The sequence below is a fragment of the Marmota marmota genome, unplaced genomic scaffold, assembly GCF_001458135.2.
Source record: "Marmota marmota marmota unplaced genomic scaffold, marMar, whole genome shotgun sequence".
Classification (NCBI taxonomy): Eukaryota; Metazoa; Chordata; class Mammalia; order Rodentia; family Sciuridae; genus Marmota; species Marmota marmota.
The window spans coordinates 2522561-2529855 of record NW_026000261.1 but is presented as its reverse complement, the minus strand read 5'-3'; positions in this window follow the sequence as shown (position 1 = coordinate 2529855).

Sequence of the window (7295 nt, the reverse complement as noted above, 5' to 3'; positions counted from 1 at the left end):
GGGGGGGGGGGGGGTGTGTGACGAGCAACTTGTGTATATTGATACAGCAGGAGTGGGAGCCGTTCATTTTAGGACAGGAGGGGTATTTATACATTCCACACAGCTTATCTTAATTAACATAAACTAGATACAGCAGTCAACCAATAAGAAATCTCCACACTTAATGGCTCACTGGTGCCACCTCACAAACCACTCCCCCTGGCAAAATGCCAGGCGCCATCCTGACTTGTTTACAGACTCTAACATCAGCCTTAGTAAGATCCTCAGCAAATTAGTGAGACCCTGTCTTAAAATAAGTAAAACTCAGAAGTACAGGGGATGTAATTCAGTGGTAAATTGCCACTAAGTCCAATCGTTAGAACCACCACCATGACCACCACCACCACCAATAATAATAATAATAATAATAATAATAATAATAATAATAAGGCTAGAAAAAGAAATAATGTCAGAATACAGTCAAGAGTTTCATTATAACCAGGTGCGATGGTGCTTAAGCATCCCCGTGTTCAATCTTCCATACAAAAAAAAAGTTTCATCATATCTTCCATATATATACAATATATAATGTGAGAAACCGTTGAGCAATATTGACTCTACTGGTGTACCTTGAAGTTGAAAGCACCGACTGAGAGGTGTAGATTAGGATTTTAATACTTTCATCTCTGAACTAAGGATAGAAATGTGCATTTTTAGTGGTTTGAAAATTTAGCTCGGGATGTCTGTTAGCCTTTTATTGCTGTGACAAAAATACCTGAGGAAATCAATTTAATAGAAGAAAGGTTTATTTTGGCTTATGGGTTCAGAGATTTTAGTCCATTGTCACTTGTTGTTAATGCTGAGGGCCTGTGGGGAGGCAGAATACTATGGTGGTAGTATATGGTAGAGGAAAACTGCTCACTACATTGTGGGCAGGAAGCAGGGAAGGGGGTACTGGGGACAAGATAATAGCTTTCAAGGGCATGCCCCCAGTGACCTGCTTTCTCTCACTAGGCCTTACTTCCTACAGTTTCTACCATCTCCCAATAGCCCATTAAATTTTGACTCCATCAATGTATCAATCCATTGATGAGGTTAAAGTCTTCATGATCCAATCACTTCTCCAAAGCCCCACCTCTAAAAACTGCTCCCTTGGGGACAAAGCTTTCAATATATGAGTTTTGGGAGGACATTTTAAACTCAAACCATAACAATGATGATCTTAGGAGAAGTTAATAAGGCAAGAGAGATTAAAATGGCATATGTTTAGGACCCACATATGGTCAAAAACACTCACTGCCTTAGTCTATCTGGCACTTAAAATCTCTATTTCCAGATCAAATGAAATATCTTGGTACACTAACCTAGCATCAGAGTGTCATCCATACATCGTCTCCCGGCCCCTAATTATACAAAACACTGCCTTGCTTACTGTAAGAGGAAAATTTAGTAGACCCTGAAGCTAGAAGTTTCTTTTTAGCCAGTAGTCTAGATTTGATGCTATTAAGGCCCAAGTGACGGAGTAGGCTCATGGGGAAAAAAGTGTTAATCTGGGCTGGACTGATAAAGATTGGGTACTAGGTGTCAGCAAAATTTGAAATTTCTTCTGGGGTTAGGGTGGATCTCTCACATCATATGCTGTTTTAGACTGTGATTCTGACCTCTCTTTACTAATTTTTTGGGGGAGATGGGTACCAGGGATTGAACTCAGGGGCACTCAACTACTGAGCCACATACCCAGTCCTATTTTGTATTTTATTTAGAGACAGGGTCTCACTGAGTTGCTTAGTGCCTTGCCATTGCTGAGGCTGGCTTTGAACTCACAATCCTCCTGCCTCAGCCTCCTGAGCTGCTGGGATTACAGGCATGCATCACCGTGCCCAGGGTCTCTTCACATTCTTAATTGTTGGTTATGCAAACAATTTTTAATTTGATACCATCCCATTTATTAACACTTGGCATTATTTCCTGAGCTTTAGGTGTCCTATTGAGAAAGTTGTTATCTGTGCTTATGTGCTGGTGTGTTGAACCTACATTTTCTTCTAGGAGTCACAGTTTCTGGTTTAATACCTAGGTCTGATTCATTTTGAGTGACTTTTATGCACTGTAAGAAAACATGTTTAAAGTGAAAATATTCCTAAGAGAGATATTAAAAATATTTAACAACCAGAAGACAGTGAACACCAGTAGTTGAAGGTGATTTAGCAATCCCTGAATCTTGGAAGGCTGAAACTGCATATCAATTGAGTATTGGTATTGACACCTATGTCAGATGATTTCTAAAGCAGATTGTAATCACAGCCCTTTATTCATTCATTTGTTCATTCTTCCAATATTTATTGTAAACCTACTATGTGCTACACATTGTGAAAAATATTGGTTATATAAATGTTGAGAGCCACAGCTGAAGGGGCCCCAGCAAACTTCCAGCTGCCAGCAAACTTCCAGCTGCCGGCTGATGATTGGCTCACAGCGGCCCCAGCAACATCTAGCTGATTGGCTCCTCGGCCCCAGCAACATCTAGCTGATTGGCTCCTCTGCGGTGATGCTCATTGGGCTGTTTCCCTGCCCTTTCAGACCACGGAGCTGCTCATTGGGGGACTTTTTTGGCTCCGCCCACGTGACCCAGCCAATCGGCCTCAAGAGCAGGAGGATGGTGGGAGGTGGAGAGAAGCTTGAGTGGGAGAGAGAGGCTTGTGGAAAGCCAGTGGTGGCAGTTGAGGCTCTGAGGGTTTTTCCTGAGAGGCTGTTTTGTTTGGCGTGTGTGGTTCTAAAAATAAAGTTAGTTTCTTTTGACAAGTGGCTCCTGATTGTGCCCAGCCAGACTGCGGCATTTGGTGGGCCGCACGGGGAGCGACTGAGGGTAAGTGAAACTGCTCGCCCCTGAGGGCAGGGCAAGAGGATGGGTAGCCATTTTAAGATTCCTCTTTTGTTATTTTGTTTCACTTTTGTTTTAAGTTGCCTGTCCCTGGAGATGTGTAAGATGGAAGAAAAACCGCTCACATCTGAGGAACAGATAGGGAGAAAGGACGGATGGACATTTCAGGAGGCTATTATAATGATTTTGTGTTGTTCCAATTTTGTTTCACTCTGTTTCAGTTTTGTTAGGCGTTATCTTGTTGGGTTGTATTATAGTAGAAATACGGGATCAGAAATTAGTAAAAAACAAACTGAAAGAGTGTTAAGTAAATTGTTAGAGGAAGGAGGCATCTCAGTAAAATCAAGAACAATCAGGGCATACGTTGATACAATACAAAAATGTAGCCCATGGCTTTTTAAGGAGGAGTTGTTAAATATATCACAATGGAACCATCATGGTGAAGATTTAAAAAGAATAGAAAAGAAAAGCCCAGGGACTCTGCCAGTTGGCACATTGCCATTGTGGACGTTCATATCTTGTTTGCTTAGTCCAAAGCCTTCAGTTCAGACAATGGTAGAGGAAGAAGAAGACATAATGATTCAAGTAAAAGAGAAGGTCTCTCAAGTTAGTCAGACAGAGGAAAAGATTCAAGTAAAAGAGAAGGCCTCTCAAGCTAGTCAGACAGAGAAAGAAAGTGTAAAACAGAAAAAGCCATCAGGGGGAAAGTTACAACAGGAGACTGCTACTAACACCTTTCTATCACCAGAGGGTGTAAGTGTCCAACCAACAGCACCACCTCTACAGGAGACTGCTACTAACACCTTTCTATCACCAGAGGACGTAAGTGTCCAACTAACAAGGCCACCTCCATATGCTGGGAGGTCCCCAACCCCCGCAGTTGATAGTTGGGATCCTGAGACAAGATCTCAAATATTAACATGCCCTGTATTTGAGGCAGGAGGGCAGCGATTTTACCAAGTTTTAAATTTCAAAACAGTGAAGCAGCTAAAAGAGGCTGTAACAACCTATGGTCCTCAAGCACCCTTCACTGTAAGCATGGTCGAATCCATTAACAACTTGAACATGACGCCAGCAGATTGGGCTAATATGTGTAAAGCTGTGCTAAATGGAGGACAATACCTGTTATGGAAGGTTGCCAATGAGGAATTTTGCAAGGAGACGGCTAGGCGAAATGCAGCAGCTGGTTATCCTCAGAGAAATCTAGATATGTTGTTAGGAAAGGGACCTTATGAGGATCAGCAGCAACAAATTGCATATGATCCTGGTGTATATGCACAAATTGCTGTAGATGCAATTAAGGCATGGAAGACTTTACAAGGACATGGAGGTTTACAAGGTCAATTATCTAAGGTAATACAAGGAGCTAATGAACCTTATGCTGAATTTGTAGATAGGCTTATTCAAACAGCTACCAGAGTTTTTGGGAATACAGAACAAGCAATGCCATTACTAAAACACCTGGCTTATGAGCAAGCGAATCGTTGGTGCAGAGATATCATTAGACCATGGAAACATGAAGATTTAAACACATATATTAAATTATGTAGAGACATTAATGAACAAGAGCAAGTCGTGGCAGCTGCAGTAAAACAGGCTTTAGATGCCAGAGACATTAATGAACAAGGGCAAATTGTGGCAGCTGCAGTAAAACAGGCTTTAGATGCCAGGCCAAGAACATGCTACAATTGTGAACAAACAGGACATTTTAAAAGGAATTGCCCCATTGGAGGAGGGTTTAACAAAACTAGGTATCAAAGGAGTAGAATACCAGGTATTTGCCCACGATGCCGTAGAGGGAGACATTGGGCTAATGAATGCCGTTCTCAAACCACCATAGAGGGTACTCCATTATCAAAAAACGAACAAGGACCAGGTGTTTATCCACGATATCGTGGAGAAAGGCATCGGGCTCCATTGCCAAAAAATGGACAGGGGGGCCCAATGCTCCGGGGCCCAAAACCACAAATATACGGAGCACTGGAGGAACCCAGCAACCCCATCAGGGTAGTGCCCAGGACACATTGTCCATCAGATCCCTCATCAGACAAACCAGAGGGAGCGCAGGGTTGGACATCTGCGCCTCCGCCAGAGCAGTACTAACTCCAGAGATGGGAGTTCAAATCATTCCCACAGGGGTGAAAGGACCTCTTCCCAAAGGAACAGTAGGCTTATTATTGGGACGCAGCTCTTCTACTCTAAAAGGACTTATGATAAGTCCTGGGGTAATTGATCCCGATTATGAAGGTGAAATAAAAATTATAGCCAGTTCTCCAAAGGGTATATCAGTAATTTCACCAGGAGATAGAATAGCACAGTTACTAATAATACCCAGCCTACATGATAAATTTTCCAGTCGTACTGTAGAAAGAGGTTCCAAGGGATTAGGCTCCACAGGTGTAGATTGGGCTATGCTTTCTTTAAATTTAGATTCTCGCCCCATGCTAAAACTAAATATTCAAGGACATGAATTTAATGGGCTACTGGATACAGGTGCAGACCTTAGCATCATCTCTCGTCAAGAATGGCCAAAACATTGGCCATTACAACAAGCCACTCAAACGCTTCGAGGCCTAGGAGTGGCGACTAATCCCCATAGAAGTGCAATGGTATTAGATTGGAAGGATCCTGAAGGATGTGAAGGAACTATACAGCCATATGTATTGGATCATCTTCCCGTAAATTTATGGGGACGAGATGTCCTAGATCAATTAGGTTTGACATTAACAAATAACATCAACCAAAATGCACCCACTATTATGACTAGACAAGGTTTTAGGAAAGGAAAAAGATTAGAAAAACAAGAACAAGGTATAGCAGCACCAATACAAATAGATCAAGGAACAGACAGACATGGGTTGGATTTTCAGAAAGGGCCACTGAGACAATAAAAATTACTTGGAAATCAGAAAGACCAGTATGGGTTCCTCAGTGGCCCCTGACTAAAGAAAAGATACAAGCAGCCCATGACCTGGTCAAACAACAATTAGCAGAAGGACATATACAACCTTCTGTATCTCCCCATAATACTCCCATTTTTGTCATCAAAAAGAAATCTGGTAAATGGAGATTATTGCAAGATTTAAGAGCCATTAATAATGAGATGGTTATTATGGGACCTGCTCAATCAGGGATTCCTCAATTGTCTGCTTTGCCAAAAACCTGGTATGTTTTAGTTATAGATATTAAAGATTGTTTTTTTTCAATTCCAATTCATCCTGAGGATAGTCCACGTTTTGCATTTACTATCCCTGCACTGAATCATGAAGGTCCTGATCAGAGATATGAATGGAAAGTACTCCCTCAAGGGATGGCTAACAGCCCAACTATGTGTCAAATTTATGTTAACAAAGTAATCCAGCCACTTAGAAATCAAAATCCTGAACTACAAATATTTCACTATATGGATGATGTATTATTAGCACACAAAGATAAAAACACATTGCTAGAATGTTATGCCACACTTACAAACTTATTAAAAAATTATAATCTAGAGATAGCAATAGATAAAGTACAATTAAATTTTCCAATTAATTATTTAGGAGTTCTATTATCCTCAACCATGGTCCGTCCACCAAAAATTCAAATACGAGTAGATCAACTCAAATCACTTAATGACTTTCAAAAGTTATTAGGAGACATAAATTGGATAAGGCCTTATTTAGGTATACCAACAGGAGAGTTGGGACCTTTATTTGATATCCTAAAAGGTCCATCAGATCCAAATTCACCCCGAATGTTAACGCCTGAAGCAAGAAAGGCATTAAAAATCATTGAAACATATATGGAAAATATGCATTTGGATAGAATTGATATAAGTTTGCCTTTATTATTTATTGTACTACCAACAAAAAATATTCCTACAGGAGTATTTTGGCAAGAAGGTCCATTATTATGGATACATTTATCTTATTCTCCTAACACTATTCTTACTAGGTATCCTGAGGCTGTAGGACAATTAATACTCAAAGGAATAAAAGCAGCAAAGGGAGTGTTTGGAATTTCTCCCAATAAAATTATTACTCCATATACTATGAATCAAATTGATGAGTTAGCTAATGAGTTAAATACTTGGGCAATAATCATGTGCAAATCTAATGTTTCATTTGATAACCACTTACCATCTAATCCTTTATTGTCTTTTTGGTCATTGCATCCTGTAATTTTTCCAAAAATGACAAGAAAAACACCTATCATGAATGCTCCAAATATATTCACTGATGGGTCAAATAATGGTACAGCAGCAGTAGTTACCCCTGATCAAACTTTTACATTTTTAGTACCCAAACAATCAGCTCAAAAGGTAGAGCTTAATGCAGTTTTACAAGCTTTTGTGATGTTTAAAGATTCTGTATTTAATTTATTTTCTGATAGTCAGTATGTAGTTAATGCTATAGTATCTCTTGAAGATGCTGGTAGGATTTCCCCTTCTTCTACT